This window comes from Gossypium hirsutum, chromosome D06, assembly GCF_007990345.1.
Source record: "Gossypium hirsutum isolate 1008001.06 chromosome D06, Gossypium_hirsutum_v2.1, whole genome shotgun sequence".
NCBI classification, from domain to species: Eukaryota; Viridiplantae; Streptophyta; class Magnoliopsida; order Malvales; family Malvaceae; genus Gossypium; species Gossypium hirsutum.
This window is the reverse complement of record NC_053442.1, coordinates 38,722,469-38,741,329: the sequence shown is the minus strand read 5'-3', so window position 1 is coordinate 38,741,329 and position 18,861 is coordinate 38,722,469.

Sequence of the window (18,861 nt, the reverse complement as noted above, 5' to 3'; positions counted from 1 at the left end):
CCTGGTTTGGATCGCCGTAATAATTTTTTCGCTGCACCACGAGACGTCTCCGTGATCCAACACTGTAACAACCCACTTTTTAATGGTAATTGAACAGTGGTTTCGAAACTACAAATTTCCAATGTGTCGACTTGTAAATATTATTTACAAAATATTTACGGAGTCATTAGAGTTGCATTAAAATTTGGTTAAGAAATTTTATCGTTTAGATAGTTAATTAAAGAAAAGGACTAAATTGTAAAAGGTGCAAAACTTAGTAATTTTTGAATTAGGTGATCAAATAGCTTAATTGTTAAATGAGAAAGGACCTACGTAGCAATTAACCTTTAGTCATTAGTGTTGGACGGTCATTAGAGTGAAAATGAAAAAAACATGTGATTTAATGACAAATTTGTAATAAAAGCAAAATTAAAACAAAATTTAAAGGAAGAAAAACATTTTCTTCATTTTGGGTGCTGAAATCACCATTGAAAGAGCTCCAAGCTTTGGTTGCATTCTCCTTATGCATGTGAGCTAAATTCTCACATATTTCTTATAATTTTTATGTTTTGAGATCGTTACAACTAGGTCCAACTAGCATGTACCTTCGTTTTTGAATCTGTTAAAACTTTTGGAAGTTACCATTGATGAATCTTGGTTGTTTGTGATGATAGTTATATGTATGAAGCTTTGATTGTGGTATTTGGTTGTTTTGTGAAGTGGTTTTTGTTAGATTTTGAATTAAGGATTGAATTGTTAAAATGTCAAAATTTCAAGGTTTGATAATGAATATGATGACTAACAGTGACGGTTTAAGGTTATAGAATATTTGGCTGTAATTTGATTTCTAGAAATGGTCAATTTGATGATTTTTGGGTTAAGCGGCTAAATTGCAAAAGTTGTAAAAGTTTAGGGAAAATGTGTAATTAATGAAAAGATAAAGGTAATATGCATTGAATGGGAAGTGAGATGTGTATGAGATTAATATATTGTGTTTAATTACTATATAGATCAAGATTTGAATCAAAGAGACAATAACCGAGGAAAAGGAAAAATAGCGGAATAGTCTCTGTGTTGTGACCGGAACTAAATCGTAGGTAAGTCCATAACATTTCAATACGTAAATAAATTTCTACTTGTAATCTTATAGTATTGTTCTTAAGTTAATATGTTTATAGATAATTATTGATGATTGCACATACGTGCCCCTGTTTATACTTTGGTAACCCTAGATCAAATAGTATGTGATCTGTGCCTAATTGTATTTAGATTAATTGTTATACTATGTCCTTACTAAGTTATGTAAACTTACCGGTTCTTGTGGATTGTTTTGTAGATAATCGTTGCTGACATTTTGGAAGGATCAATCAACTAGCTCACACTATCCATCTAGGTTGGTAGTTTTTGTATCCCCTAGGGTAGTGGCATGTATATATAGATGAATTTGTGGTTGAAATGTATAAGATGTTTTATAATGGTGCTTTGATATGTTTATGGCTTGAAGATTATGATTGGTTGGTGCAATTTAATGTTTATCAAACTTTGTCATTTTTGGTCACTTGCTAATGCTTGTAATTAATGCTCTTTATGATATGTTTGGAATGGTTTGATAATGGTCCATTTGTGGTATGTTTTGGTGAGTAATTGAACTAGGTTATAATGCTTGAAATAAGGTAATGTTGATTTATTTTGGCATGTTATGTTTTGGTATATTTGTGGTGCCTTTGAATGGCATATTGGTTATGTAATTTAGAATGCTTGAAATGGTATGTTTATTCAAGTTTGAATGGTGTTTAGGTCCCTTGAAAGTGTGCACAATTGGATTAAATGTTTATGCATGGTTTGGTTTTGAAATGACTTGATTTTAGGTAAATTTTGGGTACACACGGCCTGGAACATAGGCTGTAACACGGCCGTGTGTCATCTGAGAATTTCTTAAGGTTCAAGTTAGTGAGTTACATGGCTTAGAATAGGGCCTGGCACACAGGCGTGTGACACAGCCGTGTGACCCTACTTAGTGAGTTACATGGGTGAGGACACGGGCTGAGACACGGCCGTGTGTCCCTTGTTCAAAAGTTATATAGCCTGGGGTGATGTCACCCGACCTGGCCATATGGTTGTGTGACCCTTGTTTCTAATTTTTGTAACTTTTTCTTAAAGTTTCTGTTTTGTTTCAAATTAGTCTCAAATTGCTTCCAAGCTATTTCTAGGGCCTCGAAGGCTCAACTTAAGGATGAAATTTATGAAAATGAATGGTTTATGATATATTTAAATTATTGAATGTTATGATGTTTAAATGTTTCCAATTGTACGGTAATGCTCCGTAATCCTAATCTAGCGAAGGAGATAGGTTAGGGGTGTTACAAACACTCACTTCACTTGCATCTCAAGTATCCTCAATATTCTCAGTGCTTAGAAACTTTACTACTAATGGGTTAAATAATTTTGCAGCTTAGCCATCGAATCAATTCAAAAATGGAGCTTGTGTTTATTGTGGGGAAAGACACTTGTTCGAAGAATGCCCATCAAACCCAGAATCCATGTATTACATGGGTAACCAGAACTAGAACCAGAACCGAGGAAGGCAAGGACTGCAATCTAATATTTATAACCCATCTTGGCGAAACCACCCTAATTTCTCTTGGAGTAACCAAGGGGTTGGGCCCAGAAACACTTATGCACAACCTAGACTGACCCAGTCACCTATATTTACCTAACAAGTTCAGAAACAACGTCAAAATGAATCTTGCAATGGCTTAGAAAACCTATTGAAGGCATACATAGCGAAAAATGATTTCTTAATCCAAAGCCAATCAACCATATTATAAAACCTGGAAAACCAAATGGGCCAACTTGCAACTGAACCTAGGAACCGATTGTAAGGTACTTTGCCTAGTGATACAGAAAACTCGAGAAATCCAAGAAAAGTGCATTGTAAAGCATTGACACTAAGGAGCGGAAAGGCGATAGGGCCCAACATTGTTCAAATTGAAGAAGAGCAAGCTAATGCTCAAGATAAAGTGGAAGTTTAACAAAGTGTTGAAATCCTAGCTTCACCAAAACTAGAATCTACAAAACCCAATAAGGTAACTTCTGAACCAGTTAATTCTGATAAACTAACAACTTCGTTAGATGTAGAATGGTCGCAAAAGAGAAATAAACTAGTTCAAATTCAAAATCCTCAACCACCCTACCTGATACATGCACGCGAACGATTAAAGTGCATTGGAGTTCATTTAGTGGACCAAATTCCAAGTTTCCCATTTCAAAAGAGGATCCAATTAAAATTCTCATTGAGTTTATAACACAGGCTAGATCAAAGAAGTTTAAAGAGGCGATGATGGGCCTGATTTAGCAAGTTTGGGCTGAACATGATATGTGCAACCCTTATTGGACTTAAAATAACGTCCCAAGTCCATGCAATGTTTTGCATGTGGCTGTTAGTTTAGTTTAATTAATTCGACAACTTTTAATTATGTCTTGCTTATTATATGCATCATTAATTATTGTCTTGCATTATTAATCTACATCTTTTAATTGTGGCATGCACTATGTGTTCTGCATTTAATAAAGTCACGCATTATGTAACTCTCATGTTAGTTAAGTTTGCATCATAAACTATGACATGCATTATGCAACTCCCATGTTAGTTAAAGTTGGCATCATTAAATTAAGTTATGCATTAAGTAACTCATTTGTTCATTTAATTTGCATTTTAAACCCTGCATTTAAGCATATTAGTTGTTAAATATGTTTGAATTTGTTTATATAAGTATGTTATTTAATTTGGCTATTACTTTTTAATACATAAGTTAAAGTGTGTTTATTTTCATTTTAAATAAGGTGATTTAAGTTGCATGTTCAATTAATTAATGTTTATTTTCATTTTAAATAAGGAGATTTAAGTTGCATGTTCAATTAATTAATGTGCATGAGTGTTATTATATATGTTGTTTTTATGAGTGTTTTAAATTATTGTTTAATGCTTAATTATCTATTTTTGCAAGTGACTTTTCATATGACTAAAGACTCTTAAGGTTGGATGGTTTCAAAGCTTTTAAAAAACATTACAGAGGCTGTTTAATGGACCAAAGGAGACTCTTCAAGTCTGAACATTTTTGGAGTCTTAAACCTTCATCATGATGCCATTTAAGAGGATGTTACACAAACTTTTATAATTTGGTCTCAAGGGAGATGAAGGGACATCAATTAAACACATTAAGGATACATTAAGTCTTCATTAAGGAGAATTGACATGCCTTTTCAACTACATCAGATTCCAATGAAGAGATATGACTCATTGGCTTCCCTACAAGAGTTAAAAAAGAAATTAGTGCTTGTAATAATACTAGTTAATGGCTGAATATGATACAAGAGTTAAAAAAGAAATTAGTGCTTGTAATAATACTAGTTAATGGCTGAATATGATACAAGAGTTAAAAAAGAAATTAGTGCTTGTAATAATACAAGAGTTAACAAAGAAATTAGTGCTTGTAATAATACTAGTTAATGGCTAAATATGAAAAGTCTCACATAGGCATTTGAATAGTCACAAAAGTGCTTATAAATATCCTACAAATAGAACTTTGATAAGACTATGATGAATGAATATTTTTGAGTTATTGCGAGAGTTCTATCTCATGTTCTTGAAGGAACTTACTTGGACTTATCAAGGTTTTCCTTGTGGCATCAAACCTTTTTCTTTTGAACTTATCTCTTCCCTTCTTTCTTTGTTCTGAAGTGTGGCGTTCTAATATACTGCCGGTTCCCATTTTGCTAAATAATGGGTCATAGTATACTTCTTCTTCTTCAAAGACTTGTTTTTTATTTCACTTTATAGAAATTGGGTTACAGTCTCTCATATCGTTTGTTTCATTTCTAAGTTTTGATTGTACAAGTCATCCATCTAACCTACTTTTAGTCATCTACCAAGTTTCCATTATTCAAAATTTCACTTTGAATGCTAAATCGAGACGGTACAGAATTAAACGATCGGGAAAACTAGCGTATTGTAATCGAACTCACGATTACGAGCACGCATCATTTGGTATCAGAGCTACGAAAATGTAATCTAGGTATCGTATTTGAAGTTTCAAAATAGAGAAAAAAATTGAAAAAAATACGAAATGAAAGTTCGTGAATTTTTTTAAGTTGAAAACAAAAATCGATTCATATCCTAGAGTATATCTTATATTTTCTGACAAGTTGTCACACTACTAAAATCTTTTGATTAAAAAAATTGTTACCTTTTTCCTTTCCTTTTTTAACCTATCCTACCACATATCAACCATTTGTTGCTAGTCGACTGTTGCAATTATTCTTTGATCAGGTCCTAACTAGTTCGATCCAGAACTTAGAGAAGAACTTGAGTGGAAAAAGGCAGGAGTGGTGAGATTAAAAGTGCGAGAAAAAGCCAAAATTTAGTGAAACACGAGCGGAGTAAATTATTTTCTTCTGAGAGGATTTGTAAGGATTTTTAATTTGGTGAGGTTCAAATTCTATTTAATTCTTCTTTTATTTTCTAATCCTTTGTTGAAATCATGTCCCAAGAAATTTCTGAGTTGGAATTGCAAATGTTGTTGAAAGAAATGAGAATGATTATGTGATTTGAAGCCAAGAAAATACAAAAACAAATTAGATCGTATAGAAGCAAGACTGGCAAGGGGTCAATCGTCCTATGATTTTTGAAGAAGAGATCCATGTCTTGATTCCTATTCATCGAGGAATTCAAGTCGGAGTAACACAAACCACGAGTTTGAAGCCTTTTAAGGTAACAAATGAGAAGGCACAAGTATCTCTTCGACTGCACCAAAGTACTCATCCATGGAGGTTCAATCACAAAGAGTTGATCATGTCTCATATGTAAATCCTTCCAGTCTTACCCAACGAAATTCTTCTCATTCTGATTCTTTCATGTTAACCCCATCCTATAACGAAAGAATGAGAGAAAAGGAAATTGGAAAAAAAAGACAAGAGTTGATAATGAGAGAAAATGAGTGAAAAATAAAAGAAATTCAGAGAGGAAAAAAGAAATGAGAGAAAAAGAAATTTAAAGAAAAATAGAGCTTGAAAGAAAAGAGAATGTAACAGCCCTTACCCGAGATCGTTGCCGGAGTCGAGCACGAGGCGTTACCTGACTTAATTTAATAATTCAAAGCACAAAAATTTCACCTTTAAAATTAATTCTCTCACGTTCATTCAATATTTACCGAAAAAGAATCCTCGAGACCCTAAAACATGCAATAGAAACAGTTCGGGTCCAAGCCGGGAACATTAAAAATTTTCCGATTACTTAAATAAATCAAAATAATTTATTTCACTATTCACAATAAAACTGTCCACCTGCGCAGAAGTCACTAAATTAATTATAACTCATGTTAAAAAACTCAAAATTTAGAGCCGTAAATTTTTTCCAAAACTAGACTCATATATATTCTTACCATAAAAGTTTCAGAATTTTTGGGTTGGTCGATTAGTACAGTTTATTAGTTAAAGTCTCCCTTGTTTCACTGTTTGACAGTCCTGACCTCTCATCACTAAAAATTAATTATCTCATTTTATAGACTTCATATGGTACTTATGCTTATTTCTACTAAAAATAGACTCACTAAGGAATCAATAAATATAAATTATAACTCCTAATTATTTCTGTAAAATTTTTAATGATTTTATAAAGTCAGAACAGGGGACTTCAAAAACCATTCTGATCCTGTCTCACTAAAATTCAAATATCTCATAATATAAAATTTCTTTGCATGCATTGTTTCTTACATATGAAAATAGACTCAATAAGATTTAATTATATGTCTCATTAACTCTATAATTGATTTCCTACTAATTTTGGTGATTTTTCAAAATTACGTCACTGCTGCTGTCCAAAAACTGTATCATTGCAAATTTTTACTCTTTTATAATTTCTTGGTATTAACCAACATTTAAACATCCATAATACCAAACTTGTTTTTAATTAGCCATTTCAATAGCAAATCATTAGCCATATCATATGAACACACTCAAAATGATTAAGTCCCTATACATGCCATAACTTTACACGTTTCGAAATCACATAATACCGAGATGTCTGTAGATAGTGTGAGACGAACTCCGACGTCCTTGTGATCCTCGAACTGACTTGGTGATACTATAAAAATAAGTAAAATAAAGAAAGTAAGCATAAAGCTTAGTAAGTTTACAAGTAATTAATTAACAACATTTATCATAAATAATCAGACTCATAAATTTCATCAAACATTAGAATCTTTACTCGCTTCTTTACTTACTCACTTACTTGTTTATTTACTTGCTTACTTAAATAACTCATGATTATAACTTACTCCCCCTTGCTGAAATTTCTTTCTCAACTGATAACTGAGATATTCTTAATCCTTATAACTCACCTGAATTTATTATTATGCTTTTTTCTGAACTTTCATGTAACATGGTCTATTTACTAGCCCGTTGAATCACTTGGAATACTAAGGATACTCAGGTCTCTTGTCTGATAATACATGCCAAAGCTATGTCCCAAACATAGTCTTACATGGGATGTTTTCTGTACTGCCAATGCCATATCCCAGATATGGTTTTACCTGGGAGTTCTCATATCGGTGCCCATGCCATGTCTCAGACATGGTCTTACGGGGGACCTCTCATCTCGGTGCCAACGCCATGTCCCAGGCATGGTCTTACATGGGACCTCTCATCTCGGTGCCAACGCCATGTCGCAGACATGGTCTTACATGGGACCTCTCATAATCTCAATGAAGCCAATGCCATGTCCCAGACATGGTCTTACATGGGACCTCATTCCCTTAATTCCATGACATTTGTATCCGATACATTCTCAATGTTTCAACGGGGCTTTTATCACTGATTCTCTGTCACCTCATACTTAAGTCAACATTAGATATTTTCATGAAATAAATACATAATTACTGAAAAATAACAGTATTAATAATAATTATCAAAATATTGCATTTATTTACCGTAAACTTACCTCGGTACAAAATATGATCAAATCTAGCACTTTAGTCTTCAACCTTTTTCTTTCCACGATCTAACTCTGGATTTCGTTCTTCTTAATCTATAATAGCAAATTTATCTTATTTAATACTCACATTCATCAAAACAATCATTGACTCAAACTTTGGAAAAATTACAATTTTGCCCCTAAACTTTTGCATAATTACACTTTTGCCCCAAAGCTTGAAAATTAAACTTCATCCCTTATTCTTATGTTTTATGACATGCTGAAAATTTTTCCCTTCTATGGCAACATCAAATTCCCACTCTAACACTTACTTATAACATTGGGTATTTTTACCGATTATGTCGTTTTACTCGTTTTCACTTAAAATCAGCTAGCAAAAGTTGTTTAACATAATTCCAAGCTTCATATTATACCATAAAACATCAAAACAAACACATTTCACCTATGGGTATTTTTCCAAATATGAACCCTAGGTTAAATTATTGCTAGAATAAGCTAAATCAAGTTACTGGGACTCCAGAAACGTAAAGAACATTAAAAACGGGGCTTGGAATCACTTATTATGGAGCTTGGAAGCTTGAAAACCCTAAATATGACTTCCCCCTTGCTGATTTCGTTAACCATGGAGAAGATGAGCACATTTTGCCATCTTTTTCCCTTTTTAATTCTTTTTATTACTAAATTACCAAATTGTTCCTAACTTAAAATTTTCCTTTTTCACTTATCTCGTGTCCATTTTTGTCTACCAACTTAACCAATGGTCTAATTACCATATAAGGACCTCCAATTTAAAGTTTCATAACAATTGGACACCTCTAACATGTAGAACTCAACTTTTGCACTTTTACAATTTAGTCATTTTGACTAAATTGAGTGCCCAAACGTCGAAATTTTTGAATGAAATTTTCACAAAATCATTCCGTGAAATCGTAGACCATAAAAATATAAGAAAAATAAATTTTTCCTCATCGGATTTGTGGTCCCGAAACCACTGTTCTGACTAGGCCCAAAATCTAGATGTTACATTTCTCCCCTCTTTAAGGATTTTCGTCCCCAAAAATCTTACTTATAAAGAGATTTGGGTACTGTTTTCACATAGTCTCTTTAGGCTCCCATGTAGCCTCATCAACTCCATGCCTATTCCATTATACTTTCACAAGTGCAATACTCTTGTTCCTTAGTTGCTTAATCTCTCTATCTAGAATTTTTACCTATTCTTCTACTTAAGTCATGTCTGGCTGAATCTCAACCTCTGTCGGTGAGATCACATGTGACGGATCGGAACGATAACGACATAACATTGATACATGGAATACATTATGAATCTTCTCTAACTCAATGGGCAAAGCTAACCAATATGCTAAGGGCCCAATTCTTTCAGTCACCTTGAACGGTCCAACGAAACGTGGACTTAGTTTGCCTTTCTTGACAAATCAGAAAATTTTCTTCCACGGGGATACTTTCAAAAACACTTTGTCACCAAATTGATACTCGATCTCTTTTTCTTTTTAAATCTGCATAAGACTTCTGTCTGTCTGAAGTTGCTTTTACACAATCTCTGATAACTTTTACTTTCTCTTCCATTTCTTTGACTAAATCAACCCTGTAAATCTAATTTTCCTTAAGCTCTGTCCAATACAAAGGCATACGACACTTACGTCCATAAAAAGCTTTATAAGGTTCCATCTTCAAACTCGACTGATAACTATTATTATAGGCAAACTCTACCAACGACAAATATTTCTCCCAACTTCCTTGAAATTCTAAAACACAACATCTGAACATATCTTCAAGTAGCTGAATAACTCTCTCTGATTGACCATCGGTCTGAGGATGGAAAGCTGTACTGAAGTTCAACTTTGTACCCAAAGCTTCCTGCAATTTCTTCCAAAATCATGAAGTAAATCTTGGAACTTTGTCTGAGATAATCGATAACGGTATTCCATGTAATTTGACTATGTCTGAAACATACAATTCAGCCAACTTGTCAAGTGAATAATCCATACGAATCGTAATAAAATAAGCTGACTTCGTTAACTTATCAATCATAACCCATATTGCATCTTTCTTTTTCGGTGTCAACGGCAACCCTGCTACAAAATCCATAGTAACTCAGTCCCATTTCCACTCAGGAACTAACACAGGCTGTAATAAACCTGAAGGTACCTGATGTTCGACCTTTACCTGCTGACAGATCAAGCATCTAGAAACAAATTCTGAAATATCTCTTTTCATTTCTGCCCACCAGTACATTTTCTTCAGATCATTATACATCTTTGTACTACCTGGATGAACAGACAAAGAACTGCTATGTGCTTCTTGTAAGATCTTCTGAATAAGCTCATTATTCTTTGGCACATATACTCTGTCTCTAAACATCAAACAACCATCAGAACCGATCTAAAAATCAGACTCTACACCCGACTCACATTGAGTTCTTTTAGCTTGCAACTCACTGTCATTTTTCTGAGCTTCATAAATTTCTTCAAGAAACATCGATGTAGCCATCAACTCAGCTAAAATGGAACCATCATCATATAAAGCCAAACTGGTATTCAAAGCTCTCAATGCAAATAAAGATTTTCTACTCAAGGCATTAGCAACAACATTTGCCTTACTCGGGTGGTAGTCGATCACTAACTCATATTCTTTAATCAACTCTAGTCATCTTCTTTGCCTCAAGGTCAAATCTTTCTGAGTCATCAAGTATTTCAAACTTTTATGGTCGGTGAATATTCAGAACTTCTCACTGTACAAGTGATGTCTCTAGCTCTTCAACACAAATACAATGGCAGCTAGCTCTAAATCATGCGTTGGGTAATTTTTCTCATGTGGCTTTAATTTTCTGGAAGCATATGCTATTACTTTACCTTCCTGCATAAGTACACAACCCAATCCATTCAAGGATACATCACTGTAAATTACAAATTCTTTACCTAGTTCTGGCTGTACTAAAATAGGAGCTTCAGTCAACAATGCCTTTAACTTGTCAAAACTCTGTTGACACTTCTCAGTCCATTCAAACTTGACATCTTTCTGCAACAGTCTTGTCAACGGGGTAACTATCATGGAAAATCCCTTTACAACTCGTCTGTAATAACCAGCAAGTCCAAGAAAACTTCTAACCTCTGATACATTCTTGGGTGATTTCCACTCAACAATTGCTAAAATTTTACTCGGATCAACTTTAATACCATCACCTGAGACAATGTAACCAAGGAATCCGACTTCTTAAAGCCAGAACTCACTTTTGCTAAACTTGACATACAACTGATTATCTCTCAAAATCTGTAAAACTGTTCTCAAATGTTCGGCATGTTCAGTCTCATCAGGAGAATAAATTAGAATATCATCAATAAACACAACTACAAACTTGTCCAAGTACGGTCGAAAGATTCGACTCATTAAATCCATGAATATGGTAGGAGCATTAGTGAAACCAAATGGCATAACAAGAAACTCATAGTGACCATACCTAGTCCGAAAAACAGTCTTCAGAACATCTGATTCTTTAACCCGTAACTGATAGTAATCGAATCTCAAATCTATATTGGAGAACACTGTGGCTCCCTTCAATTGGTCAAACAGATCATCAATTCTAAGCAGTGGATATTTATTTTTTTATTGTCACTTTGTTTAGCTGTCGATAATCTATACACAACCTCATCGAACCGTCTTTCTTTTTTCACAAAAAGTACTGGTGCACCCCACGGAAAACAACTAGGCCTTATAAAACCTTTATCAGTTAATTCCTGCAACTGAGCCTTCAATTCTTTCAATTCTATCGGAGCCATTCTATAAGGAGCAATAGAAATAGGAGTTGTACCTAGAATCAACTCAATACCAAATTCAACTTCTCTAATAGGAGGCAAACTTGGCAATTCTTTCGGAAACACATCGAAAAACTCACAAACTACTGGCACTGATTCAATTTTCAACTCTGGATCTTTAGTATTCAATACAAAAGCAAGATAAGCTTCATACCCTTTTCTCAAACATTTCTGAGCAGACATAACAGAAATCATGGCAAGAGAACTATCTGACTCATCTGCCTTTTCTTCGAGTCTTGAACTTCAATTTCAGCTTTGCCCTTTTCTTTTTCTTTTAACAACTCCTCTGCCTTACAGGCTCTCTCAACTAGAACAACAAACTCTTTTATCTTTAGAACACCAACTGATAGTCAGATATCATCATTGAGCCCATCCTTAAATCTTTTACACATAATAGCTTCTATAGATACACACTCTCGAGCATACTTGTAGAGTCTGACAAATTCACGTTCATACTCAGTAACAGTCATCTTACCCTGCTTTAACTCAAGGGACTCTTTTCTTTTCTAGTCAATAAACCTCTGACTGATATACTTTTTACGGAACTCCTCCTGAAAGAAATCCCAAGTAACTCTCTCGCTCGGTACAACTGACACAAGAGTCTTCCACCAATGATAGGCTGAATCTCTAAGGAGTGAGACAATACACCTCACACATTCCTCAGGTGTACAAGATAACTCATCAAATAATCTGATAGTATTCTCAAGCCAAAATTCTGCTCTCTCTGCATCATCATCTTTAGTAGCCCGAAACTCTTCAGCCCTTGTTTTCTGATCTTATCAACTGGTGGCCTTTCTCTTATAACTGTACCTATACCTGTAACTGGGGGAGCTACATGGGGAATCTAAAAATCATGAGGGGGTGGAGGTCTAATAGTCAGATTCATACGAACGAACTGAGCAAACCATTCATTCATAGCTTGGAAGAAGGCTTTTTGAGCCCTTCCTCCCTGACTAACTGTAACGGGCCTTTCACTACCATCTGGTGGCACCGTCACTTCTGCGGGAGCGGGCGCATACTTTTTACATCATCTGTACTAGCTCTTTCAGGATCCATAACAATAAAAGAAAAACATTTTAAAATCGTCAAGAGTCGTCACACTATCAAAATACAAGTATGGCATGTATAGCTAGACTCTTATTCATACTGAATATTCTGAGAACCGACTAAACCTGCTCTGATACCAACAAATGTAAGACCCTTTACCCGAGACTGTTGTCAGAGTCAAGCACGAGGTGTTACCTAACTTAACGTACTAATTCGAAGCATAAAAATTTCGCCTTTAAAATTAATTCTCTCACGTTCATTCAATATGTCCCTAAAAAGGATCCTCGAGACCTTAAAACATGCAATAGAAACGGTTTGGGTCCAAGCCGAGAACATTAAAAATTTTCTGATTACGTAAACAAATCAAAATAATTTATTTCACTATTTACAATAAAGCTGTCCACCTGCACAGCAGTCACTAAATTAATTATAACTCGAGTTGCAAAACTCAAAATTTAGATCCGTAAATTTTTCCCAAAACTAGACTCATATATCTTCTTACCATAAAATTTTCAGAATTTTTGGGTTGGCCGATTAGTACAGTTTATTAGTTAAATTCTCCCTGGTTTCATTGTTCGACAGTCCTGAACTCTCATCACTAAAAATTAATTAATTATCTCGTTTTCACTTAAAATCAGCTAGCAAAAGTTGTTTAACATAATTCCAAGCTTTATATTCTACCATAAAACATCAAAGTAAACACATTTCACCTATGGGTATTTTTCCAAATATGAACCCTAGGTTGAATTATTGTTAGAATAAGCTAAATTAAGTTACCGGGACTCCAAAAATGTAAAGAACATTAAAAACGGGGCTTGGAATCACTTACTATAGAGCTTGGAAGCTTGAAAACCCTAAATATGGCTTCCCCCTTGCTGATTTCGTTCACCATGGAGAAGATGAGCACATTTTGCCATCTTTTTCCCTTTTTAATTCTTTTTATTACTAAATTACCAAATTGCCCCTAACTTAAAAATTTCCTATTTCACTTATCTCATGTCCATTTTTGCCTACCAGCTTAACCAATGGTCTAATTACCATAGAAGGACCTCCAATTTAAAGTTTCATAACAATTGGACACCTCTAACATGTAGAACTCAACTTTTACACTTTTTACAATTTAGTCTTTTTGACTAAATTTAGTGCCCAAACGTCGAAATTTTTGAACAAAATTTTCACAAAATCATTCCGAGAAATCATAGACCATAAAATATAAGAAAAATAATTTTTTCCTCATCGGATTTGTGGTCCTGAAACCACTGTTCTAACTAGGCCCAAAATTGGGATGTTATAGAGAAAGAAAAAGAATGCCAACGGGAAAAGAACCTTGAAAAAGAGTTTGAGAATGAAAAATAAAAATAAATTGAAAAAGAGGAAAAGAAGAGCAAAAAAAAAAGAAAATGTGAAAGATAAATGTTTCATTGGGATTGAAGAAATAAAAGAAAATGTGAATGAAATGAGTGACATTGTTGAAAAAGAAAGTGAAATGAAGAGTAAGAGTGAGTTTTCAAAAATAAAAGAAAGTGTGGAAAAAGAAAGAGAGTATTCAAACAAAGGTGAGGACTATTTTTACTAACCCACATCTGAGTTTTCCTTTTGATTTCTCTTCATTTCAGATTTATAAAACTCCACCCATAGACGAGTTCCAACTTCATTACCTTCTCGACGAGAGACGGTTCCAATTGATCAAAAAAGGTAATTTGGAGAGTAAAAATATTCATCAAATCTTTGAAGGTAAGCAAGGTAAGGAACCTCTTGAGATTCAATCAAATTGATATTCTTTAAATTTCATTGACAAGTTTGCTAATTTTTTTGATCTAAAAAAAATTCTTTACAATAACCTATTTTGTTGTTATTCGTCGAATAAAGTTGTTGATTTTGTCTAAAATAGTGTTTTAAAATGTTTCTCTCATGATTTGTTTCGTGTTGATTCAAATAACAATAAATTGCAAGTTGATTTGGACATTGATGGCTTTGTTCCAACTATATGTCAACAAAATTTGATTGTCTTACTTTGCCAAATAGCAGGTCACGGTTTACTTCCTCTTCTTCAAAGACTTATTTGTTATTTCACTTTATAGAAATCCTGTCACGGTCTCTCATATCGTTGTTTCATTGCTAAGTGTTTGATTCGTACAATTCATCCATCCAACCTACTTTTAGTCATTTTCATCTACCAAGTTTCCATTATTCATAATTTCACCTTGAAAGCTAAATCGAGAAGATACAGAATTAGAGGATCGGCAAAACTAGCGTATTGTAATTGAACTCGTGATTACGAGCACACATCACTACCCTCAAAGACTTCAGAAGCAGTAACAGGAAGTCTAGTTCAAGAAATTTCTAAATGTACTTGAGCGACTTCATATCAACATCTCATTGGTAGAAGCACTTAAGCAAATGTCAAACTACGTTAAATTCATGAAGGATATCTTGACCAATAAATGAAGACTTGGAGAATTTGAGACGGTGGCTCTGACGAAGGAATGCAGTGTATACCTTCAAAATAAACTACCCCAAAGATGAAGGACCCTGGATGTTTTACCATACCTTGCAATATTGGAGCAACTTATTATGGTGAGACGTTATGTTGTTTGGGTGTAAGCATCAACTTGATGCCCATGTCTATATTTAGGAAGTTAGTGATAGGTGAAGTTAGACCTACTATAGTTACATGTCAATTAGCTTATTGATCTTTAGCTCATCCAGAAGGAAAAATAGAGGATATATTGGTAAGTGTAGACAAATTTATTTTTTTTACTGACTTTGTTATTTTAGACTTTGAAGTAGACTTTGTTATTTTGTCTGTGATTGTTTCAGCAGAGTTAACTGAAGAGTAGGAAGAGAAACTCATTTTAGTTTTGAAACAATTCAAGAAGTCTATATCGGATAGACCATAATCGATATATATGGTATTAGCCCATCTATTTGCATGCAGAAAATCATCTTAGAAGATGGCGAGAAAGGAACGATTGATGGACAATGAAGACTAAACCCTATTATGAAGGATGTGGTAAAGAAAGAGATCATAAAATGGTTAGATGCAGGTATAATTTACCCTATCTTTGATAGTTCATGGGTAAGTTCAGTCCAGTGCGTGCCAAAGAAAGGAGGTATTACAGTCGTTTAGAACGAGAATAACGAGCTAATACCGACTCGCGGGGTGAGACTATTACTATTTTCTTGATGGATACTTAGGATACAATCAGATCGCAGTAGCACCAGAGGATGAACAAAAAAAAATTCACATGCCCGTACAGTATAGTTGCATTTAGACGCATGCCATTTGGTTTATGTAATGTACCTACTACATTTCAAAGATGTATGATGGCTATTTTTACTGACATGGTTGAGAAGTTTTTGGAAGTTCTTATGGATGATTTTTCAGTGTTTGGAGGCACTTATGATGGTTGCTTAGCCTATCTAGCCAAGGTACTAAGGTAGTGTGAAGAAACAAACCTCATACTCAACTGTGAAAAGTGTCATTTCATGGTACGAGAGTGTATTGTTCAGGGGCACCGAATGACGAGACATGGAATCGAGGTAGATAAAGCAAAGGTAGTTGTTATTGAGAAACTCCCACCTCTATCATCTGTAAGGGGTGTTAGGAGCTTTTTGGGACATGCCAGATTCTATCAAAGATTTATCAAGGACCTCTCCAAAATTGCTAAACCCTTATGAAAATTATTGGAGAAAGACATGATATTGAACTTTGATAAAGAATGTTTGAAAGTGTTTAAGGATCTGAAGAATCGATTAGTTTCGGCACCCATTATAGTCACATCAGATTGGGATTTTCCATTTGAGTTGATGTGTGATACAAATGACATCACAATAGGAGCTGTGATGGGCTAGCAAAGGAACAAAGTTTTTCATCCCATCCACTACGCAAGTCAGACTCTGATGGTAGCTTAATTGAATTATACGGTAACAGAGAAAGAGTTACTTGTTATTATATTTGCTTTTGACAAGTTTCGATCTTATCTTGTAGGCACTAAAGTGACTGTCTATACGGATCATTCTACAATTAAGTATTTACTTGCCAAGAAAGATGTTAAGTTGAGATTGATCTGATGGGCACTTCTATTCCAAGAGTTCGATCTAGAAATTCAAGATCGAAAAGAGGTAGAAAATCAAGTAGCAGATCACTTATTTAGATTAGAGCCGCAAGATGGAAATTATCCATTTTTACCCATTTAGGAGACATTTTTAGATGAACACATACTTAAGGTAAATCATGTCCATAATACCCCTTGGTTTGTTGATTTTTCTAACTATTTAGCTTGTGGTTTGATGCCGATTGATAAGGCGTATCAACAAAAGAAAAAGTTTCTTCATGATGTGAAATACTATTTCTGGGAAGAGCCATATTTGTTCAAAAAGTATGCAGATCAAATGATCAGGAGATGCGTGGTAGAAAATGAGGTACATAAGATCTTATATCATTGTCACACAGCTCCAAGTGGGGGACACTTTAGAGGTACATGTATTGCAACCAAAGTATTGCAAGCTGGATTCTTTTGGCCAACGCTAATCAAAGATGCTTACGCCTACGTAAAGAGTTGTGATCAATGCTAGAGGGTTGAAAACATCACCAACAGAAATGAGATGCCCCGAACAAAAATTATTGAGGAAAAATTATTCGATGTTTGGGGTATTAACTTTCTTGGTCCTTTCCCTCCATCTTTTGGTCACAAGTATATATTGGTAGAAGTAGACCACGTATTAAGTGGGTTGAGGCCGAGGCATATCTGACGAACGGTGCAAAGGTTGTGATGAAGTTTTTGTAGAAGCATGTGTTCACAAGGTTTGGTACTCTTAGGGCCATCATCATTGATGAAGGGTCCCATTTTGTGAACAAATGGTTGAAATGATTACTTGACAAACATGGAGTGCCACAGCTACCATTAGCAAATGAATAGGCATGCTGAACTGGCAAACAAATAGATAAAAGATATACTCGAGAAGGTAGTTTTTCCAAACCGACAAGATTGGTTCAAAAGACTAGATGACGCTTTATGGGCCTATAGGACAACATACAAAACACCTTTAAGGATGTCTCCTTATCGGCTGGTGCTTGGGAAAGCCTACCATTTGCCCTTGGGGTTAGAACATAAAGCTTACTAGGCTCTCCAATAGCTCAATTTGGATCCTAAGCTTGCCAAAGTGAAACAGATGCTTCAAGTTAACAAGTTAGAAGAATTTCGAACTTTCTCATATGAAAATGCCAAGTTATTCAATGAGGGATTAAAGAGATGGCATGATAAGCACATCTGAGTTCAAGTATTTGAAACAGGTCAGTAAGTTTTGTTATTCAATTCTAGATTAAGATTTTTTTCCAAGTAAGTTGAAATCACATTGGTGCGTTCTATTTACTATTCATTAGTTTTTCCATACGGAGTTGTCGAACTTCAAGGTAAGGGAGGTAATTCTTGAGTTAATGCTCAGTGCTTAAAACATTATTGGAGGGATAAAATTGAGCAAGAAAAAGTCTCGTTCATTTTATCGGATACTTAATTTTTCTCGTTTTCTTTTAAATAAATGACTTAAGGTATATTTTCTGGATTAGTATGTTAAATTAAATTCTGTCTAGGAGATTGTACCTTAAGCTGGACTACTTGTGACCTTTCCAATCTTTCCTGAGAATTGATTTTAACATAATCTTTCGAGAAATTATTTCCTAAATCGCAAAATAAATTTTTAATTTTGCAAAGAAAAGGGTCAATTTTGATCCAAGTTTTAATTACAACTCAATTTTCAAATTTTCTTTAAGTTTAGGTACTTAATATAATTATGTGCAAAATTTGGTTGTTCTTTTTGTAAATATTGAAATTAGCTGTCTCTTTTTGTAAATATCTTTAAAAGCAGCTAAAATAAAATTTTTAATTTATTTTTTAATAAATAAGATGATAATAACTAATATATAATTACATTTTATGTAATATATATTAATTATTATCAACTTTATATAGGATTAGAATTTCTTTAATATTTTATTTAAGATATTTTATTTAA